Below are 23,085 nucleotides of genomic sequence, written 5' to 3'. Positions count from 1 at the left end.
TGTAGAATAAATGTCAGACAGGCAATGACGTTTAAATGTTTATTTAAGAATAAATGCAACTTAAGTGATGATTCGTAATGATACAATCATATCACATCATCTGCTTTTAAGGTTTTTGACGAGAAAACAAGCAAAACTTAAAAAAAAGTTTGCACTGGATTTGAACCCGGCACCTCTTACTTGCCAGGCTCAGACGTACTAGCTGAACTAACGGGCTGCTGAGAAGATCGAATGTAATTTCGAACAGCTTATAATGTACGGTTGAAAAGCAAAGAGAACAGTTGATAAGTTTCTGTTTCTAAATCAGAATGTTTGTCGATTTTTTTAAACTTTATTAAAGTTTTATTCTGCAATTGAATTTTTCCCAACTAATCAAACATATAATTACCGATCGTGGTCGGCCAAATCTATAAAAAGGAACGACACTATGAATCGTTTTGGCAGTCTTCCGCCAGCAAATAGTTTTTACTTAACAAATCTAAGCATTGGCTAACCACATCAAAATTAACTTGTTTAAAATACGGATTAATCGTACATCAAGTGTACGGATCAAGTGTACATCGATGTACGGATAAAACTTCCAAAAACTCGATAAGACCAATGGTTTACTCATCCGTAAATTGTACATTTAAAACGTACTTTCTACGAGTTACTCGTTAAAACTGTGCAATTTTAACGTACATCCAAAATCTCATTTTTTCGGGTGTTTAGTGCCAGCTAAGTCCTAAGATTTAAACTCTATCAACAAACAAAGCGGGTTCATAAAAAACTGCCACTGGAAATTATTTTTGTAACAATTCGCTAAAGTTTGCCGGGATTGCATTGTATTAAGACAAAATCGCTAAGTCTTTTATTGGTTCTGTAGAGTAATTTGCATTTAATGTTTCAAAGTTTAAAAAAAGTAGCCTTAAAAATTCTGGCATTGGAGCCATCAAGACCTGAGATTTAAAGTTTATGTATCAACCAACCGAATTCATGAAAAAGTGCCACTTAAATCGGCATTTTTGCTATAATTCACTAAAGTTTTCAGTGATTATATTGTATAAAGACCAACTCGCTAAGTCTATTATTTCCTGTGTAGAGTAATTACGGTTGGATGTTTCACATTTAAAAAAAAGCCCTTAAAGTAGTTGAATTTGTGCCAGCTAAGACCTAAGATTCAAAGTGTATCAAAGTGCTGCTTAAAATTACATTTTTGATATAGTTCACTAACGTTTTTCGTGATTGCATTGTATAAAGAATGAAAATGGCTCTTCTGTCATAAACGTGCAACGGTAAGTTTTATTAAACAACTATTTCGAATACGAGAGCATATCTTCGCTGCACATATATTTTGTGTTCTTAAATCATATAAAAACTTTCACGATCTCAAAATTCAATTATTTTTTTAAAAATTCATATCCCGTAAGTTTTCCAAAGCACAAAGCTACATTTTTGGGTCATCCTACAAAACGATATGCATATAGCTGGTATAATGTCTTTAGAAACGTTGTAAACGTTAAATTTAAATTATGTTTCACTTAAAGTATGTTAAGATCTCGATGTGAAAGTATAGTTATGGAACATAATAATGGGGTTCGTTTAAAATGACTTTCATGCCGTTTTTTATGCGACTATCTACTAGTCTAACCTCTGAAATATGAAATAATCTCATTATTTTCTCAAATGCAAACACTTATATGTGTCCTCGAAAAAGAAAATATTTTTTATTATTCCTTTCAACGATTTTTTTTTTTCGCTTTTTTAATGTACGGCACTTATTTTGTCATCTTTCTTGGTCTTTTTTCTCTCTCTCTCTTTCTCTGAACCTTTTTTTCTTCTTTTTACTGCTGATGAAATGTGACAAATTTAAAGACATTTTCCGAGCGTGTGTCATTTTTTCCAGCCTCATTTTGATGATAAATAAACTCAATACATAGTCATTAAGGAGATGTCAATGAAAATGTGTTCAAGAGATTGTTTGAAAAGATCATTAATAAAGTTCCCCTTTCTTTTCGCTAACAATAAGCTATATTATGTTGGTGCGAATACACAATGGCCATAAGATAAGGGAAGGTTATAGATTACTTTGTGTGTAGCACCTGAATGTGTATTGTATATGAAAAATATCTGATTGTTCGAAGAATTTAACACAATAAAATTTCGTTAGAGCTTTAACGAAGATATAATCGTCTGGGCTTCAACTTTGAAAAATTTCGTTGTTTTTTCTTCTTCTAATTGAAGTCGGTAAATGTGATAGAAAGTCAGCCATTGAACTCAAAGCAATAACTTCTTTATAGAATATTCGTCTGAAATTTTTAGTGTATTCAATGTGATGTATTCAATAATCGATAAATTTGGATTTTTCTGTAGACAGTTTTTGGGGGTCGTTCTTAAAGGACTTTTTTGTATTTCTGAACTATCTTCCCCCTAAATCTGTACGTCTTTCATGGACGCCCCTTCGAAGGGGCCAAACGGACAAAAATATTTTTTTTATTTTAACGTGAGCTAATACGATACATAGGTCGATGATGGCGGATGTCTAAATCCGTATTCTTCCTTAGCCTTGTTGGTCTCTTTATTTGTAATAATTACCATGCTGCCACATGCTGCTCGTTCACATTATTTTCTTTCCAAAAGATGTGAACGTTTCGGCAATTTAAGGACTGCGAGCACCGCATTAATTGCTTCCGATAACAGATGACGGAATATGTTTGCACAATTGATATGTTCGACCAGTAAAACTGGCTCGAGATATTCCTAGACCAACTGTGAAAACAATCGACTGATATTACATTCAACATAAACAACGAAAAGAAAAATTATTCGGAATGGAAAGTAAATTGGCATTTTGTTTACATTGTGCGAAGGAAAATTTATGTGTAACATTTTCTGAATTTAACATTTTGTGCTTTATATGTGACTGGAAGAGTGTGTGTCTCCCTTTTAGTTCTCTGTTGTTTGAACACGTGAAACGTTTTCGAGTTCTTTTTTCAGGAATCGACAAAAGGATTCTTGGAATTTCGTTCACGTTGAACACGTCAAGTTTATTCTTATTCATCGAATAATTTCTTTTGTGTTACAGAAAATGTGAAGGTTGGGTTCTTTTTTATTTTGCAAGAAGGTCGAATTAATCATTGAGTGACTGTTTGGAAAATGAAACATATGCCTAAATCGGACCCATTTTCCATAGGGATGGTATGTGAATGCCTAGATGTGTCTCGGTGTGACACTACTAAAACTGATATGAAACATTTCTCATACCTTTTAGACAGTGGTCCCACTGCGGTCGACCTTCAAAAGTTTAAAATGTGCGTTAGCTCTTACAGATAGGTGCGCTGTGGAAGGAAATGGATATGGTGTACCTTTGCGTCATTCCAACCGTTAGCGATTTAGTAGATGTAAGACTTATATGGACATATTAAATCTGTTACGAGCGGCAAACACATCACTAGTATTTTTACCGAATCTATTACTTCATTTGATCGAATTGTTTTCGACAGATTGATGCGAAATCTGTTACTTCATTAGTTTTAACATCATTTTTCCATAAAATACAGCAATCAGTAGAGATTATCGGTTATTTCTGTCGATAACGTGAAATAGTCGTAAACAGATAAGAGTAAATCATGTTTTGATGGGAGCCTTCAAGTCCTATCCTTTCTGGTAAGGAAAGGTTTCTTCCCGGTTCAGTTTAACGTTGCAGACAATTTTCTTGGAAAAATGAAATTAACTTCGTACTGAATCCACAGCACTAGATGGAATCAGAACTTCCACAGAATGTCAATTCCTAAAAGTTGTAACTAAACTTCTCACGATGTTATTCTTCCTTGTTCTGGAGGTGTAACGGGCGGAAAGCGCTAAAGATCCGCCAGCCTTTTTGCTAAACTTTTTCATTTTACATTTTTTTTTGTAATTTTGAAAGCTCTGGCCTGGCGGAACGTTTGCAGTTTTCCGCCCATACAAAACAAATATTTTGAAAAGGGAAAGTTTGGGAAAAGCTTTTTTATATTTTCTTGAATTTTCCAATATTTGGAAAAATGTTTTCCCATAAATTGTCATTAGTAATAGGAGTAGTAGAATTCCTACTTCAACCTGTAAATATCACAAAAACAAATATTATCAAACCTACATCTCAGTTCAGCTCAGCTAAAGAATTAATTTAAATCTAAACTGAGCTGAAACACCAGAGAAAGCAATACCGCAAAAAAAACACACAAACGATAATGTTAACACCGGCGAAGGTGTCTATTTTCTATTTAGCATGAAATTCATTAACCTTTACTCGGTAAACACACACATGTTCCATATTCCGCATTATCACACCCACCAACTATAAATCTTTTGGCAAAGTGAACAAGCACTTAATCAAGAGTGTTTTGTTGAAAATATGAAGTGAAACATTTAATCGCAAAATGTCGAACAAAAGCTTTATGGCTGTCATCAACCAAAAACGTTAAACATTGCGAGAGAATAGTGGGTGTGTGTGTGTGAATCGGATCGAATTAATAAATTGCAACAGCCTGAAATGACACAAATCCCTACATATTTGATGCACGTCAATACGGACCAGTGGAACAAAATATGTGTATGGACTCATAGGATTTAACCATTCATGATTCAGGTTCAAAAAATAAAAGTTTTCGATGTGCTAAGGGATTATAGATGGACGAGTGTAAAATCTGATATATTAAATCGAAACGGGGTACACTAACAATTAGCAAATGATATTGTCACTTAAGCCATCTTTCAGGAATGAAAAAAAAGATCCCAAAAATTAGAATCACAATAAAATGAAAATGAGGACAACACAAAACAACGAACCTGACTGATGATGGCATTTTGTATGTACATTATAATCACAATAAATTAGGGAAAATGAAAAATTAGTTCAATGATGATGAGCACTGATGAAGGCTGAAGTGGATGTTATAAAAATAATTAATTCACTAAATGTGTCTAAGCGTTCGTCGTCTCATGATAATTTTTTTTCGAGAGCGAACGAAAAAAAAAAACTTTAAGGGACACTTTGATGCACAAAGAAAGTGTCATTATATCATGTCGTTAACGTTTATTATACATCGTTGAGCATAACAAAATGCGGTTGGTGTATTACACACACCTTTTGTACAGCAAATTATACACACAGAATATAGATAACTATGCGAGGCATGTTGTCTAGACTCCTAGACTTAATATAATTTTCGTTTCAAAATCAAGCAAAACGAATTTCATGCAACACGAAATTGCGTCTTATTGAACAGTGTTGTTGAAAGGTGAACGAACAACATGCGAACGTAGCACATTTTTAAGGGAATGAAAAAAAAAGTTTTATTGGAAGAAAGAAATCGAAAATTGTTTTCACTTTGATTCATTAGAAACAGCAGGATAGACCGAAACGTGCTAACATTTTCTTTTAAATCCGTTCACAGACCGTTCATCACCATCATATTTATCGAATCTGATTTCTTTTGATCTAGATATTTTCAGCAGATTGATAGAAAATCTTTTACTTCAACAGTTTTAACATTTCTTTTGTGATGTTAAAGGACGTGGGCTTTGTTAGCCAAAACATATAACATATCCGTCCGTTAAAGGTAAGCATGAAAATTGTATTCAAATTGAAAATATATTTAGATTTTTAGGATGTAACGATAACTGAAAAGTGAGAGGATTCTCATTTTGTGTTATAAGCAGGGAATGGTTTTGGGAAAATATTTTCCAATATTTTCTTTTTTCTTTCACAATTTTCTCTAAAATTTCCACAATAAATTTTTCATCATTTTACCTAAATTCGTCACAATTTTTACTAAAATTTTCACAAATTTCCCTAAACTTGTCACAATTTTCTTTCAATTTTTCATTAATTTCTTCACATTTTTCCCAAACTAGTAAAAAAACTACTTTTTTGAAAATTACAGAAAATTTGAGAAAATTTTGGAAAACTTATTTTGTGAAAATATTGGAAAATGTTTTCCACATAAATTGTCTCTGCCTATAATCCTATCGACAACGTTTATACACACAACATTTTTCCTTCGATATAAACAAATAAATTTTCGTATTCTAAAACGGAATTAAATTGGCGGGAAGATTAAAGCTGAACAGAACTTATCACTGTTAAAATGGGAGTTAATCTGAGATGGTATCCAATAAAATCCAATCTCTGTCAGTGATACCAAAATTATAATCAGAAATTTAATTGACTGAAAATTTTCAAGACCAAATCCCCACACACCACCACCGAAAAACACACAACTTTCAAAATAATAAACGGAAACGGGGTTTTGTTTTTCACAATATCAACAACATCAAACCAATTCACAAAAACGGAAAAGGCAAAGCATGAAAAAAAAACACTTTCAAAATAAAGATTTAATTATAGATATAAACACTGGAAAACCATCCTACACTTTGTATCTCTTTATTATATTCCGTTTATGAAAAGGATAAACAGATGAATGAAACGGAAAAACTTTCTTTTCCTAGTTTCATATGCACACAAGAATTCAACCGAATCCCGAATCACTCAAAATACAAATCGACTGAACACCGACTTGGTTGACAGTACACATCCCATCGAGGTCTGGCAACAGCCTCTTGCTGGTCCACGTATATTTCCACGAGCTGGCGAGCGTTTGAATGACAAGATTTTGTCGCGCTTGCGTTTCAGACGCTAGTGTAATTGAGAATGTATGGCAACTATAGTTGAAACGGAAAAACCATTTTTCGTGTAATTGAGAATTCAAACGTGAGATACCTAAATTTTGTTTCGCTCTTTGACGAGAGATACGGAGAGAGAAAATGTGCAAAATTTTATCAGCAACATAAGACAATATATATATATGCGAACATAAGCAAAGCTCTTGTTGCATACACAGCCATACACTCCATTTCAATGATAAGGATTTTCCGTTGGGAAATCCCATTTACATGTTCTTGTGTGTAGCTTATGTACACGTACCAAAAGCTCTGCTTCTTATATACACCGAACGGAGTGTAAATTCAATGTCTCTCTCTTCTGATTACGCTTCTTTCCGTTCCATGTATATCATTTTCCGAGCGAACTACGAAAAATCGTTTTTCTTGTTTGGTAAACACAGCATATTGAACTGAATACATAGAAGAAGCGCAGAATGACCCATATATTAATGTCAACAGTATGTTTATGTGTTTGAAAATGCTTAAAATTTTATACCAGCCTGTTTTTGCACCCCAAAAGGTGTACCATGTACCATGCCGGAATATTAGGATGACATTGTACATGTAGAATATAATACAATGTAGCAGCTAGTCTAACCGACGTTTTTTTTCCCTCGCTGTTTTGTACAATTGTTTGAAAAATTTCTTAATGAAGTCATTGTGACGAAAGTTATATGTTTCGACTGTGGAAATGTGTTGAAAAGGAAACACTTTTTTTTGTAATGAAGTATTCAAGTGGTTAATATTGTTATTGAATTATGAACTATATGCAGTCACACTATTTAACATTGGATGCATTCGCGGAAATCCTGGATTCACATTAACAATCGCATTGAGTTGATTCCACGACCGAGTAAATGATTTGTTTGCTCAGAAGCGATTTTGCAATTGCTGGTGGGAATGTGTGATAATATTGGATAGATTCAATGTTCAATGAATTGAAAGCCAAATGTAAATTAATGGGAGATATTGTTGACGATTGACCTTTTAGAACGATAAGGCTCTTCCATTGATAAACATAGACATAAGTTTACGACGCGACTATTCTTTGACCAGATGAAGTAAAAGATTCAGTGAAATCAATTGAGAAAAATGAAGGAAAAACTCAACCAGAGTTGTGGTACAATGTACCACAAATGAGCAAATGCCCTTTACAATTGTTGTTGCACTTTCTTCACTCATACTTCATACTCTCTAGTAGTCTACTCAAATCAAGAGCCATTTTTCACAAATTACAAACATTCATCAATCATGAATGTATTAACACATAATGATACATTCGCTCCCACAAACATCAAATTCAAAAGTTCCAAACACAAAGCTCAAAAGCTAAACAAAACGCTGCTGATCGCATTATTTGACTATGCACCAAGCTTAAGTTAAAGAATCCCAAAGCATTGATCAATTTGCCAATATCTCTATTTGCTTTAAAATTGACTAAGGAAAATTTTCATATTTTTTATCTACACAGATATTTCTCAATTAATTTGAAGTTATGGGACCACTGTTACACGTAAGTCTAATACTATACTTAACAACACCACACATAGAAGTAAAAACCTTAAAAAAGTGCTCTTAAAAGTGATCTGAAAAGTGTACTGAGATCCGCCGAAAGAGTATTGTACGGTGTGCTCAAAAGCTGAATTCGAAAGCTGGTTTAAGTGAGTCCGTTTTGGACTTGAAACATTTAAAGTGAACATAGCCAAAAATGCAAAATGAAATATTTTCAAACAATTGTATTATTACCCTTCATATATCAGGACATTAGCACAATATCTAGCTTGTTTCCCCAAAAAACAAAAATAATTAATTGACATGGTGGCATCAATATACTCCCTCAAAAGTGTACTATCCCGGCAAAGTGAAGATTGTGGGCTCGTGTCCCACCTGTGCATCAATTTTTTTATTTCAAATTACATGTCCAAAAGCACACTTCACACCATAACACTGATATGATCCTCCGATAGTCCGTTGTGCTAGCGCGTAACTTTAAAAATATCGAATTTCCTGTTGGACAAGGTCAAAGTATATTTTTTTAATTGGAATGACGATGCATTGAATACAGTAAACACTCCTCGAATACGACTCGGCTCAATCCAGAACTGAGTAATGGTCGACACGGGTTAATCCATTCCTCGATCTGCATAATTTCGTTTGCATTAACACCATTTATGTTTCAAGAGAAAAGGCCAGAAAGTCTTAGCCTCCTACTGATTTATCGCACGCCATAAAGCTGTGTGCTCCAACCGACCGGAGAAAGAAATTTTCATCGCAAAAAGCGGGTGTACTCAAGCATTTCATTCTGCTAATACATCGTATTTGAAATAAAATCCAAACATATTGCCCTGTGCACAGCACATGGAGGTATTAGAACCTAGCTCTATACGGCCTATTAAATGTATTTTGCATCAAAGAGAGATGTATTACATACGAAAATATCTAGAACGTGAAACAGATTGCAAAATATTCTTTTTTTTACGTTACTTTGTAGTATATATATCCATTATACCCGAGACTTTGTGTTCATTCCACTTATTGCCATAAATTTTTTTCCCAGCTTTCATGTAGCGCTTTTCACTAATACCCAATAGGAAGAAACAACAACGTGGAATGGAGAGGAAAAAAAATTACGATTTATGTAATAGCAACATTGTGACATGTAAATATTGATTACCTATATTTACGAAGGTATTAAATAATGAAGGCTTGGATATTTCGCAACAGCTCTGTACTGATGGTGGTTCTTTTTTTTTTCGGGGAGGCGAGGGAAGCATACAAATGCGATACGGAATACTAAACAGAAGTAATCATCAACGTATACTCACGAAAGTGAAACACCAGTCGGTTTTTATGGTGAAAGCCGCTGCTATAATTTATACACACACTCAGTGGGTTTACGTTTTGTGTAGGGTTAAAATGAAGCTCATTTTTTGTCAGTCCCATTCCGAATGTAATTAAAGATTAAGTCGTTTGGACATGTTTACGTAGTTGTTGTTGTTACAGTTTAATATGTTGTGTTAACAAGGTTTCTAGTTTCTATACGAGTTACAAGAACAATAAAAATCTTATTAAACCAAGAGTGTAGTTCTAATTGGACTGATGTTACGACATAGAGAGCACGTATACGTAATAAGCAAAATAAATTTGAATGCATGTCCAAGATTCTTGGTTTACAGTTATAGGTTTGTTCCAAACGAACGACGACACGATTTCATCCACAGAGATAAACATAACCTAAATGTCAACAGATTTCTTTGTAAATTATTCGTTAACATTTTCATTAGAACCTGAAAGTTGAGGTTAAGTTGCCTTCTGTGGGTGAAATTTGATGTTACGAAATGACCTTGGAACAAACCTATACATGTTTATCAATGACTGCAACTGAGTAATCATCCAAAAAAAGTGAGTAAGAATCTGACTCTGAATTCTGAATTCATGTCCCACAGTGAAGGAAATAACCTTTTCAGAACTGCAACGGCAACGAAAATAAGCTACAACTTTCGAAGTTATCGCTTATTAAGAAAAATGTGTGTTAAAACAAATGAAGTAAAAGATTTTACATCGAAAAAATACACGATGCTTTCAATAAAAGATACAATAGATCAGAGACAAATTAAGATACAAGCTCTGTGACTCGCTCGGTGATGAATTTCTTTAGTCACCTCTCTGGTGCCCCAGAATATACCTAGATGACGACTCAGATATAAGATCTACCATTATAAATTAGTTTGTCACATACGACAAGCGTCGGATCTATAACTTCATTTGATTTCAAATCTTTTACTTCGTTTCTTTGAACATGATTGTCGCCATATAACATCGCATTAATCATCAGATCTTATCGCTTATTCCTGAATTCGTTATCGATGACATATGATAGCCGTTTCGTGGTTAATGTCCTCCTACCTTTTTTCTAAACGGATGTTTACAAAAAATATCCACAAAAATATAATACGAAACGCCATAATGTAGACTCTGATGTCAGCTAAGTATCCATGCCTCTTACCGCGATTTTTCTTCAGATTCCGATCTGTTTAGTATGAAACAGTGCATGAAAAAACGATTCGCTACAAATCGAAAGTTTATGGTGTCCAAACGGTCGACTCTTTAAGTTGACCGTCACAAGACTTTAGTTTTCATTACAGTTGCTCATTCACAAGAAATACGTCAAATGTGGAGCTCAAAGAACATTGTTTTTTATCAAGTCGTGCCCGCACTCAAAAAATCCCTAAAACTTTTTCTGCAATTAAGGCTGGACTGGCTACCGAAAGGCCTGAAAAATTTAAACTTTCAAACAAAAACTGGCCAACGAGCTGCTTATTGTCTGACTTAGATTGAATAGAAGTCTGATTTTGTACCTGAAACTGAATTGATAGTTGATTCACCTGAAATGGTTTTGATTAGGACATGTTACGTAATTTGCTTCAGGCTGTTGGGGAAGACCTGATCAGTTTCGACTCAACTCTAAAAACTCGAAAAGGTAACAAGTGCATGAGAAGAGTGATCTAAAAATACGAATGCAGAGCAACCCGAAACATCTACTAATATCTTACGGACCGTGGGTAAAATAAAAACGAAAGAAAATGAAAAGAATAAAGAAACAACAATTCGCTACGATAAATAAAAGCACGCGTGTTATGGCTGTTACGAGACGACAGAACGTCTGTTATAATAACTCACGTTATATAGATAAAGTTTGGTCTTATAGATAAAATTGAAATTAAATGCCGAGACTTTTTTTTGTATTAAAGTCTTTGTCATTTAAGTCTGTCGAATCGGGGAGGTTGGGTAAAATGAAAGATGGATGAACGTGGCCACGCGGAACAAAAGAAAATTAGAAATTTATGTAAAACAAGTTATGGATGGAAGATTGGAATAATTTTCTTTTTTTAATTAATTCAATCTCGCAACAAACTCACAATGTGCACGGTGACCTTGAGATAAATTGCAAGGAGAAAAGTGATAACGAGTACAGTTATGTGGATGTCGATGAAGAGTCAGATGAATATTTTACTGGACATTGAATACGACTTCAGCAACAATGTGACATTGTCAATGTCCCTCTCTTCTTCAACAAAAGATCGTCTGTGCTCCTTGTAAGTTGTTTGCGATACAATAAAACGTAAGCACCTCTCGTACCCTTTGACCATTAAAAGTATGAATAGAGCTGGATATCACAAAAAAGTAGTACGGCACACAATATCCAATAGTGCAGTTGTTCTTAAAATTTAATTAATGGAAACAAATAAAGCCAACTTATCAACAACACAGGTATTGTGTGGCACTGTATACCAAATTGGAACGGGGGAAATCCCGAGTGATTAAAAGCTGAAATTGTCAACAAAGCTCCATTCTTTAACTTTCACAATCGCAGTCGGAAATACGAATCCACTTCTTGATTTTATTCAATTTTTTTTTTTTGTGTTGTTGTTGCTTGTATAAACACTCTCCAGTTTGATTCACAACTATACATTGTCGGAATCCCTTATTTTGTGAAGTGCAAGAAAATATTTTTCACAAATTTGAGGTAAAATGTTAACTGTAAGTAACGGAACTCTCATTTTTAATTTATTTCATTTGGCAAGACCCAGAGATAAAACAAACTGTTTCAATGTTGATGCAGAGATGATACGAAACGTAACAGTTCCATGAAACGTTGCGATAGTGTTTATGTGGAAATTTGTCGTATAATAAATAAATGTCGTTGCGAATAATAATTACGAATGTCGTTATTAAAACGACTGTAGTAATTAAAAGGAATTTACGTTTTTCACAATTTCATAAAAAAAGCTAAGCGACGGAATTATTTTTTTTTTCAATTTGTTTGAACATAAAGTTCCATTTATGAATAATTGAAAAAAAAGTCAGACAAACTGCAGTGCAGTCTCTGGTAATTGATTCGACTTTGATTCGAAATAGGTTAAATAACAGACTATTGTATAGATGTATTGACGGGTATTGAGAGATATCGGTGGTGAAGTCTTTCAAAACTGACCTATGTTACCAAAGTGTGTCGTTCATCCATTTGAATAAATTTGTTTCAGTCGGTATCGGTGATGAAATTAGCATAGACTGCCATACTTCACTGTTATTATGATTGTGAGGAATACGACAGAAATAAACGAGGGGATATGGCTAGCTTATTCGAAAACCTATGCAGCAGAATGTATTTGAAACGGAATATGTGCCATCAATTTAGAAAAATGAAGGAAAACTCTGGATAATGTGGTAAAATGTACGACAAAAAAAACATTTGTTCGACAAGTAGTTTGTTTTGAGCGGTAGACCTACCGCATATGGAAAGTCTACTTTTGCATCAGGGGTAAAGTATATTGATCCCAATGAAATGAAAAACTAAAATTCGTCACTAACATGCAGTCACAGTGTTTTTGTTGGTAAGTATTCATCTGAATTGAGTTCTTCATTTGACAGGTCAAATCATTTTGGCACACAAACTTTAATTTTAAATGCTCGGAACAGGTCGGTTGGAACCTGAACTTGAAACGAGAAAACCTTGATTGATTGATTCGGCTTCGCCTCGGGTCGACAATTGACATATAGTGCGAAAAAATACCTTCATACCTACCTTGGTAGATAAATAATTATTTCAGTCGGTGATGAAATTATCATACTTCACTGTTATTATGATTGTGAGGAATACGACGGAAATAAACGAAGGGATATGGCTAGCTTATTCGAAAACCTATGCAGCAGAATGTATGTGAAACGGAATATGTGCCATCCACTTTTTGATACTTAACAAAAGAAGTAGTAGATTTAAGGATTATATCGCGATAATGGTTTGGCGATAAGGATTGCTCAGACTTTTAACCCATAAAAAGTAGAAGTCATAGTCCGACCTGTTGTGTGGTTTCGTTCACCTTACGTTTTCAAAAAACATTTTTTTTGGCTCATGTGTTCAAGCTGTGTAAACGAGTTTTTTCTGGAAAATGAAAAATCACTTTTCCGACCGGAACAACTTTTGTGAAACAACTTTTTTTAGGTGATGTAAAATGGCCTTGAGTGATTTTCCAAAAAATTACTCGAAAAATTCCTAAACTTTGAGGTTGCCTCACACCGTCATTTCGAAACTGTGTCAATAAATAAGGGCTTTTTGATAGCTAAAGTCAGTGCTTTGTATAATTCATCATTTTAAACACCTTTACTTTGATGATTCAACGTCAGAAGCATTTAAGCATTAATGGAAAATTTGGAAAAATGTAAGAAAATATGGGTGTTACTGCCAGCACCGATTTGAACAGCGAGCCACTGGTGATCACTGAATAGTAGAAATCAGAGCCAATTTTCACTGATTGAATTTTCAAAAAAGTAGCCATTTGCTCATAGGTTACAAGGTCATTTCGAAATGTCAAATTTCATCCACAGAAGGCAACTTAACCTCAACTTTTAGGTTAACGAAAAATTTACAAAGAAATCTGTTGACATTTAGGTTATGTATCTCTGTGGATGAAATCGTCATCGTTTGTGTCGTAAAAGTTTTGCTTTGCAGTTATTTGGTTTGGAACACAGCTATTACTCAGCTAAAGTCTAAGAATCAAATGCCCATTTGCAGTGAAAATTGTTAAGTTTTTGGTAGAATTAGTCGAACGACTGAACGTACCCCATTATTAGCGCATGACATGACCGAGAAATGTCTTAGAAATTTGTAGCAATCCCACTACACCACTCATACCATTCGTCACATAACTCCAGCAATGTGAATATTATTGAGGACATACGTGGTTTTCTTATGAAGTTAAATTCCAATTCCACCGCCAAAATTTTTTATTTTAAAACTGAAACAATTGTGCGGCTGTAGATTTTCTAATTAGCATTATAAAGTCTTTTTGCTTACATTTATAAATATGACAAGTCTTGTTCCACAACGTAATGGCTCAATTCCTCTGCAAAGGCACACAGTGAAATACAAATTATTATAAAATTGTTTTTTCCTTCTCTCGTTTGAATGCGACACGTTTTCGTATGTTGTATGTGCAAAAACACAAAAACAATACAAAAATAAATAGGCTACACCATCCACATATAAGTACATATATAAAGCACAAGCACAGTTTACTATTTATATATATCTAAAGTAAAAGAATTTGACAGTTTTCAAATTCATCATAATTTTATGAAAAGCCGTGTTGAATTATGTTGGCGCCACACCTTCAAGATGTTCCATATTTTAACGTCAAATTGTATAAATTCAATATTGTGCTTGTTTCATTTCAGCATAGAGAGTCGATAAACAAGCTATATAAATAGACAATGTGGGTACGATAAAAATGTTGTGTAACATATTCGGAATTTAAGAGGAAAAACGATTTCCGAGAAGATTTTAGCTTTTTTCCTTCCTATTCTTTTTCGTAATTTAAGTAGACTACGATACCGTACCGCACATATTCATCCATATATTCGAATCCATTTAACATGATTACGCTTAACCCTAATAACTATAAGTTACTTTAACAACACGCATCGGTACATTACAAACTGTGTGCGCCTCATGGCATAACACTTTCGTAGAGAAATCCTTCGCATAGAGTTCGATATAAAATACATTTTACAGGAATATCATTCGAGATACACGAACGGATAATACGAAACAAATCATCATTTCACATGCATATACATACCTTTAAGAAAGACATTATAGATTCTGAATAAGAATGGAAATTGAATATTTATATGGGACAAGGACATTTTGGAGTGGGTTTTCGTCAATCGATTGTTGTTGAAAACCTACTTTGGTACACCTTTATTCAGAGTTTAATCCTAATGAGAAAACATGATTTTTTTCTCGTCGTATCCTTGTACGTACATGGATGAAAGATGAGAATAGAACTTTAAGGTCCAAGGGGGAATATATTTTTAATTCCAGCTAAGAATTGAGCCAATAAAATCCCCTCGGGGATTAAAACTATTAAAATTGGGACTAAACAATGATACTACTGTAGGAAAACGGATATTTTTGAAATTAAATGGATTTTGAAGTAAGGTATGGAAAGGTTGAAATGTAATCCAGTGGTACCTAATGATTTTGGATTACAATGTTTTTTTTAGTTCGGATGTTCTCATAGTCAATAAAGTGTCTCCAGTTGATGATTGGTGCAAAATTTGAAGATCCCTCAGCGAATACAAATTTGTGCGCCAAAATATCATATACTGGGAATCACTTAATTGAGTCGGTAAGTCGCTGACTTTTAAAACTCTGATTAATCTAAAATGTGTTTCTAATGGTGAACAAACTGTAACTGAAATTTTAATTCAAAAAAAGATTCGGTCGCGTACCGTTAATCCCTAGAAGTTTAAGATCTACGCCGATATATCTAACTGGGTCTTTAGAGAGAAAATGATGAATTCTATTAGGTCTTCAGCTTTTCTATTTAGCGAATTTAAAGGATGATTTTTCGTGATTTTTATGATTATTCCTCTGAATTTTTATTTCAAATTTTTCAACCATATAGGATTTGTAAGCGTCACTGCTTAATAATTAAATCTCTTACTTCTATTGTTTCATTTGACGTAAATCTTCTACTTCAATGGTTTCAACATAAATCTTGATATAAAAGAAAAACACTTATCAGACCGCTGTCGCTAACAATGAAAGTCTAGAACAGGTATGGTCGATCGGCGAACTTGTCTTAAACGCACTCACATTTTATGTCAAAATAATATGAAAATAAGTGCGTTTAAGTACGAAAATCAAATTTTTATGTCCTCCGGGCGGACAATAGACCATACCTGTTTTACACTTTCATTGGTCGCTAAGACATGATCATCTTTACAATTTAATATTAAAGTTTGATGGGCCCAGCGTCTTGTTAGAAATGCGCCGTGACGCAGACCTCTAAAGACTCAACATTGTAATTATTGGAGACCAGAAACTATATTTAACAGCAACATTTAAACCCAATAGTACATGGCAGTTGCTGAGTAAGAATTTCCCTTTGTAATTTTAGCATAGCGACACCTTTTCGAATTGGATATCTTGCATCACATTTTTCCTTTTCCAGAGTTCTTTTTGCCGATCTTTCATTCTCCCTTTCCTACTCGTTCTGTTTGTCCGTCTACCAGAAGAACGGCTATGACAACCACATATAAATTCATATTGATGCTATTTATCATGAAGTTAATATAATAAATGTCATGAGAGATGACTAGTTGGGGCTTTAATATAAAAGCTTTCATGTAAAATGTTGACATCAACAGTAAACAGGAAATAAAGTACGGAAGCCGTTACTGCGTATTAGTTCCATTTTTTTTGTAGTATGAAAAGCTTGTGACTTCAATACATAGTTTTGTATGAAAATCTAATCTTTTTGTGCTGGATTGTCATAAAAATAATGTCTGTCAGAACTATACCCTTTATTACTTATGGTAATCATCCTAGTCGAAACAAGAAATAGGATCGAATACTTCATTTTTTGCTTGCAGGAGGTATTGACGTATTTGACGTATGTCTTTAACTCACGTTAGTAACTCTTTGAGATTATTTATATCCACCTCCCATAACCTTTCACAGACTGCGACTTCTTTTGTAAAAGTATTTTCAACAATACTGAAGGTAGTGCAAATATTCAGTGTATCACTACTACAACAACGTAACCCCAACCTCTTAATGAAGAAAGTTATTATAACATATCTGCCGTGTTAAGCCAAAATACTGTTTCGTATTGTTTGTGTGCTTTCGAAAGCTCTGAGCTTCTATGGGATTATTCCATTGGAAATGTGGAATATTTCAGTAGAATTAAAGCTCTCGAAACCTATTCAAAAGATAGAGAGACACAATCTTGATCGAGTTTATGGGGTTTTGTCTTAACACGGCAGAAATGTTTATACCTTCGCAAAATCGAACAATACTGCACCAACTAGGTAATAAGGTAATGCGAAACCGAGGCTCGTATGAAAAAGACGAAATTACGACTCCATCAAATCTAAACCTCTATTTGATCTAACTTGTTAGTATCGCTGCTAGAGAGTTGCTAAGTTTCAGTCAAAGTTTTTATTATTCCAAAACGGTCGTATTAACATTTGTGAAGTTTAGTTTTATGCAAGGATTAGGAAACATCCAAATTAGAAATAGAGGTCCGTCTCATAAACATGAGACACAATTTCGTGAAATAGTACCAGTCGAAGCATACACTTAATCAACAAAATAAAAAAAACCTCCTCCCCAGCCTAACAAATGTAATTTCAAAATTTCCCTTTACAGCACATATTTCCCGTATACCAATTCCAAAAACCAAACATAATACGACTTTGACAAATTTATCTTGTTTTCATGAGGCTGTTCAAATGTCAACAAAGGCGCCACCGATAACAGCGATATATATTTAGAAAGCGAAAAGAAACAAAGCTCAGCAAAGCTTCAGAAAGAATGAAAAAAAAATACAAAAAAAAGTAATGAAAACGTGATGTTACATTTCAAACGAATAAACTAAACCCATTTTGCTAATTATTTGTTAAGCATAACACATCGAACCACATATGTGTGTATATGTGTGTTGTGTCGTTACTTAATTACAAAGTTGTCTACTCCATTTATCAACTTTCAACACACAAACACCATTCACAAATTATCGACTAATTTAAACAGCAGCCATTCTCAATTTTCTCTGAAAACTTCATAAATAAGATCATACATAAGTTAACGATGTTAATGAATAGTAAATGTGACGGAGGATTCTAAAACCTCCTACTACACACCACTTATACTACATCTATCCAATATCTTTTACAAAATAACAAAGCACATTTGTTATCAGCATTGAAAGTTGTTTGTTATGAGACATTGCGTGTGTGTGCTTTTACATAATATGTTTGCTCAATATTTATGGTTTTGAAGATGTCTGATGCTAAATAATAATATGTATGCCGTACAGACCAAAAATTTTCAAAACTATTTAATCTTAGTTAACCATTGTTAGACAAAACAGGGTTTTCGTTACACATGAATAACAAGAATAATCTCTTAGGCCGGATATTCAATTATCAGGCACAATAAATCATTGGACTAAAAAAAACCGAGCTCTCACACAACAGAAACTCATACCAAAACCCAGTAAACCCAGATAAAATAGAGAAGAGAAAATTTTCAAAATTTACTGGATTGTACGAATTTCGGTGTGTGTGGATGCGAGTGTATAACATCCAAGAACAAATGATATTATTATATCCTTTTCCTTTTCCGCAATGAAAACATGTGTGATAATAGAAAACAATATGAAATATACGAAACAATAATTTACTACGCAATTTAGTGGAGGTGTAGCAAATTAAAAATGTTTTCGACTACTTGGGATATTCCATATGCTCGATTAGTCAATTAAAATTAATTATTTCAATAAGCTCAACCCGATACATACACCGAAAAAAGTTCAATGCAGTGAAAACTTTTAAACAACGGAAACAGAATATTTTCCCATAAAATGTATCGAATTTCGAATTCAATTCGCTAAATTCATTTGCAAACATCAACTAATTGCTTCAGTGGATATCGACTATCAGCTAATTAAAAAAACAAAATTTTCGTTAGAGCGAACGAACATATTAGATCAAGGTCCATTTTAGGGAAAAAGTTATTCAATTTTTTGAAAAAAAAAAAAAAATCTTGAATTTTTCCGCTTTTCCTCAAAGTTTTCCTCATTTACGCCAATTTTTTTGTAGTGGGAAAGTGGGAAATTGATTTCCCTGGATAAAACACATAATATAGGATACGTGATGTGACTGCAAGAGGTATCATGCATCTAGGGCCAGGGGAGCCTACTTGAATTTATGGACAGTGGTGCCCACAAGAAATGTTTCATTCGTGCTGTAAAAGAACTAGTGTTATGTATCAATCAATCTTCGACCCTAGACTCGTTTGACCTTAAAAGTCGGCGCTCGTGGCTAGGGGTTATAAGCTAGCTATAAACCAGGGACCATTTTTATTAAAACTATTTCAAATGTTTTTTTGAATTCTTCCTACATTGTCACGAATTATTCCATATTTTCCCTACAGTGAATTAATAATTTCGGTGTGCAGATCTAGCAACAGTTGGTTTTGTATCAGCTGGTGAACATTGTTGCGATTGTTTACTTTGTGTTTACCTTGATGTTCTGCACGCGAGTGAGCGTGTGCCACTGCAATTTTTCTCAAAAAATTTTTGTGGAAAATCTGAAATATTGAACGAAAATTTCGGAAAATATGTGAAAATAGTCCCTGTTGCAAACACTAAGTTTTGATAAAATATTTTCGATTTCCTTAACCCAAAGCTCAAAGTCAAACTCTTGCATGCCGTCAGCGGTTCTTGCCATATCAATCGAATTGATTTATGTTCAACTAAATACGAATATCAAACTTCAAGCAAATATTGCAATTCAAAGGAAAATCATTGAACTTCCATCACTTCCATTCTAATAAATTCGGATGCGGGCATAAAGGAGATGCATCGACTGTATGTGAAACCATCAAATAATAATGCCGCGATTAGAAAGCAGTTAATTAAGCTCAACTATCCAACAAAGTACAAGTACGAGTGTGGTGTAAGAGGCAAATGAAGTACGAGGCCTTGATATATGCTCACACAAGTGCATATGTGGTGTTTGGTAATACATACAGTATATTTCTGGGAAAACATTTTCTAATATTATCTTGATATTTTCCATAATCTCTATGTCGTCGGTTCAGTAAACCAAAGATTTGACTATAAGTTAGCGATATTTTAGATAACACAGGTTCGCTAAGCACCAAACCTCCGACGAACGCTTTGAAACTTGTTTCGACGTTTTGCATTCAGTTCAAAAATACCACTTTCTCATAAGTGGCAAAGAAACGACAAACATCTGAGATATTATTCATATCTTTTCACATGTACACCTCTGGCGAATCATAATCAAAATGTAAGTGCACCTCAGGAATTCGTTCGGAACTTTCTCAGAATTTTTCGGAATTTTTAGACATGAAATTCTTAGAAAAAGCACAACTATATCGAATCCATCAGTGATAGATATGTTTATACATGATACACAACCGAGCGAATATTAGATCGACTTCGGCTCCGTTTGCACTTTATTATCAACACAAACAAACCACATGTCACATAAGGACAGCCCATACCAGGTTTTCCGTTGCGTGGCTGACAACAAAATTGCATACCACTTCGCATAGATTGTGAGACCACAATATAAATGAAAATAAAAAAGAAATTATTTTCATTCATTCAATCGGAAGCCATTTTGGTATTCATTTGAGTTTCAACTTGTTTACCTGTCAGCCAAACTGACGGACATGTGGTGTGATTCCGTAACAAAAGTGACCCCCCGAACATTGTTCATGACACAAAACAGACAAATAACGCTTTGATAATGAAGAAGAAGCACAAAAAAACTTCCCTTATATATCGAGGACATACATATGCTACAATCGAATAGAATAATATCCATTTCAGTCAAGATGTGAAAGTAACCGAAATGTGAATATTATAGGTATACGGACCATGAATACACACTTGTAAAAATGGAGAATTAATGTCGTCTCAATAAATTGTAATAGAATTTTTCTGAATCAAAACCGATAAATTAAATGTCGTTCTGATTTTTCTATCAAATCCCATATGCCGCTTCTACCAAACCAACATCCAATTTAGTCCTTATACAATTTAATACCCCCATGTACTTATAACCCTCCACCCATACATTTTTTTCAAATTTCTGCTAGCCAAGAAATGTCAATATTGTTGCCGATTTTACCTGTACAGTTTCTGTATCCAGATATTCGATGTATTGTTAACGCTGTAAAGTTGCTGACCTATATATTGAAACACACAGCTCTTTCAATACATTTATTACAGCACCGATGTTTGATCAGGTATTACGGACAATACGTAATACAATACACCGTATATATATGATGCGACATTAATGTACGTCGAGGTGCACCAGATTTTTTTTTATATATTTTCAAACCTTCTCAGCATATGCTACTTACAAAAGAGAGACGGTTTTGCAAAATTAGGGTGGCAATTTTTCAACAGTAATTCATTTTGAATGCAATGCTTCGAACGACAATGGAGAGCATTTCATTTTTATGCAATAACTCCACCATAAATGGAGCAGGTCATGTCATAACCGTCCGTATTGTTTCAACATCATTGATTTGACTTTCATTCGGAATGGGAGACCAGGTGCATATCAGTCCATCACAGTTTAAAACCTATGCCTTTTGGTACACTATCTAAGGTTCGGTTACAACCCGACCCGCATTTGAAATTTCAAGTTCAACCCGAATTCGACGTGAAACTGAGTTTTCAATGACCTGAACGTGAAAATTTTCGGGTCAGGTCAGATTCAGTTAACCCGAAAATTTTACACCCGAACGCGATGTGTGAACTTTTCGGTCAAACCCGTTATTGAAAATTCGGTTTCAGGTTGGGTCTGCGCTGAACCATTTCAAATTCAGCCGTCAAATTCAAGCAATGTAAGACTAATTGAATCCCATTGTTAGAGGTGATACTCCAAAGATACTGACACTGCAGTGGCTCGCTCCGCTCGTAAGGAAACTTTGGGCTTGTGCTGAAAAATTACATTACAAAAATTGGAGCACAAGATACTATTTCGTCCTATGTACAGGTAACAATACGGCACAGAGATTTGGGGTCATTTTCTTAAGATAGATCAGAGTTCCCAATAGACCATCTTAATCTGATTCAAGTTATAACGATGCACTCGATTTATTTATCGTATGGTACGATGCATTCGTTCAATTTTGTAAAATGCTCTACGATTTAGATAAATGCTACACACACAACACACCCAGAATACAAGGCGGTATTGATATCGTTTTCGATTCCCTTCTCAACAAAGCTGCGAATGTATGTTGAAAAGTGCTTTCCTTAAGATGTTATATTCGAGAGAAACAAATTCAGAAAAGCTCAAGTTCAGTTCAGAGTACCTTTTTTTTGGAAAAAAAGCAGAAGTTTTCAAAATGCAAACGCTATGTTGTTGTTATTGTGTCCATATTGTATGTGAAGTACCTACTTTACTTTCGCCGACAAATTGGACGTTCCGTTCAAATCCAATGCAGAAAACTAGTTAGTTGAGTTGGGATTTAGATTTTAATTGGGAAAGTTTCGAATAGTATTTTCCTATACAGATATGTGGAAGGCTTTCGCTCTACAAATTCTTCCGTCCGATGAGTTTCGTGTACAATATATTCATACTCTGTAACATTTGCTACAATATCCTTTCTGTCATAAATGATACGAAATGGGTTTTCAAATAGTTCGAATTGTGTGCCAGACATGTTAAGCAATAAATTTTTTCTCTCTCATAATTTGTGTAATTAAATTGGACAAGGGTATACGTTTAGGAGTTTTTTTTTAAATTTAAATTGTCATTCGTTCATAAACTGTGCATTTT

At 34.1% G+C, this 23,085-nt stretch overlaps 1 protein-coding gene across 7 annotated transcripts in view; it reads right to left on the bottom strand.

Annotated features, from left to right (window-relative positions):
• LOC119078436 (neuronal acetylcholine receptor subunit alpha-7) overlaps positions 1–23,085 on the bottom strand; it is a 171,381-nt gene that overhangs the window by 93,026 nt on the left and 55,270 nt on the right. For 3 of the 7 annotated variants that reach the window (XM_037185956.1, XM_037185953.1, XM_037185952.1), the window contains exon 1: positions 6,391–6,564. The exons of 2 other annotated variants lie outside the window; for them this stretch is intronic. The gene's annotated coding sequence lies outside the window, so the exon portion shown is untranslated. Of the gene's footprint in view, positions 1–6,390; positions 6,565–23,085 lie in introns of those variants that run through there. 2 more of the 7 variants (XM_037185950.1, XM_037185948.1) reach the window with 1 other exon arrangement.

This window comes from Bradysia coprophila, unplaced genomic scaffold, assembly GCF_014529535.1.
Source record: "Bradysia coprophila strain Holo2 unplaced genomic scaffold, BU_Bcop_v1 contig_297, whole genome shotgun sequence".
Lineage (NCBI taxonomy): Eukaryota > Metazoa > Arthropoda > Insecta > Diptera > Sciaridae > Bradysia > Bradysia coprophila.
This window is presented reverse-complemented; position numbering and strand designations above follow the sequence as displayed.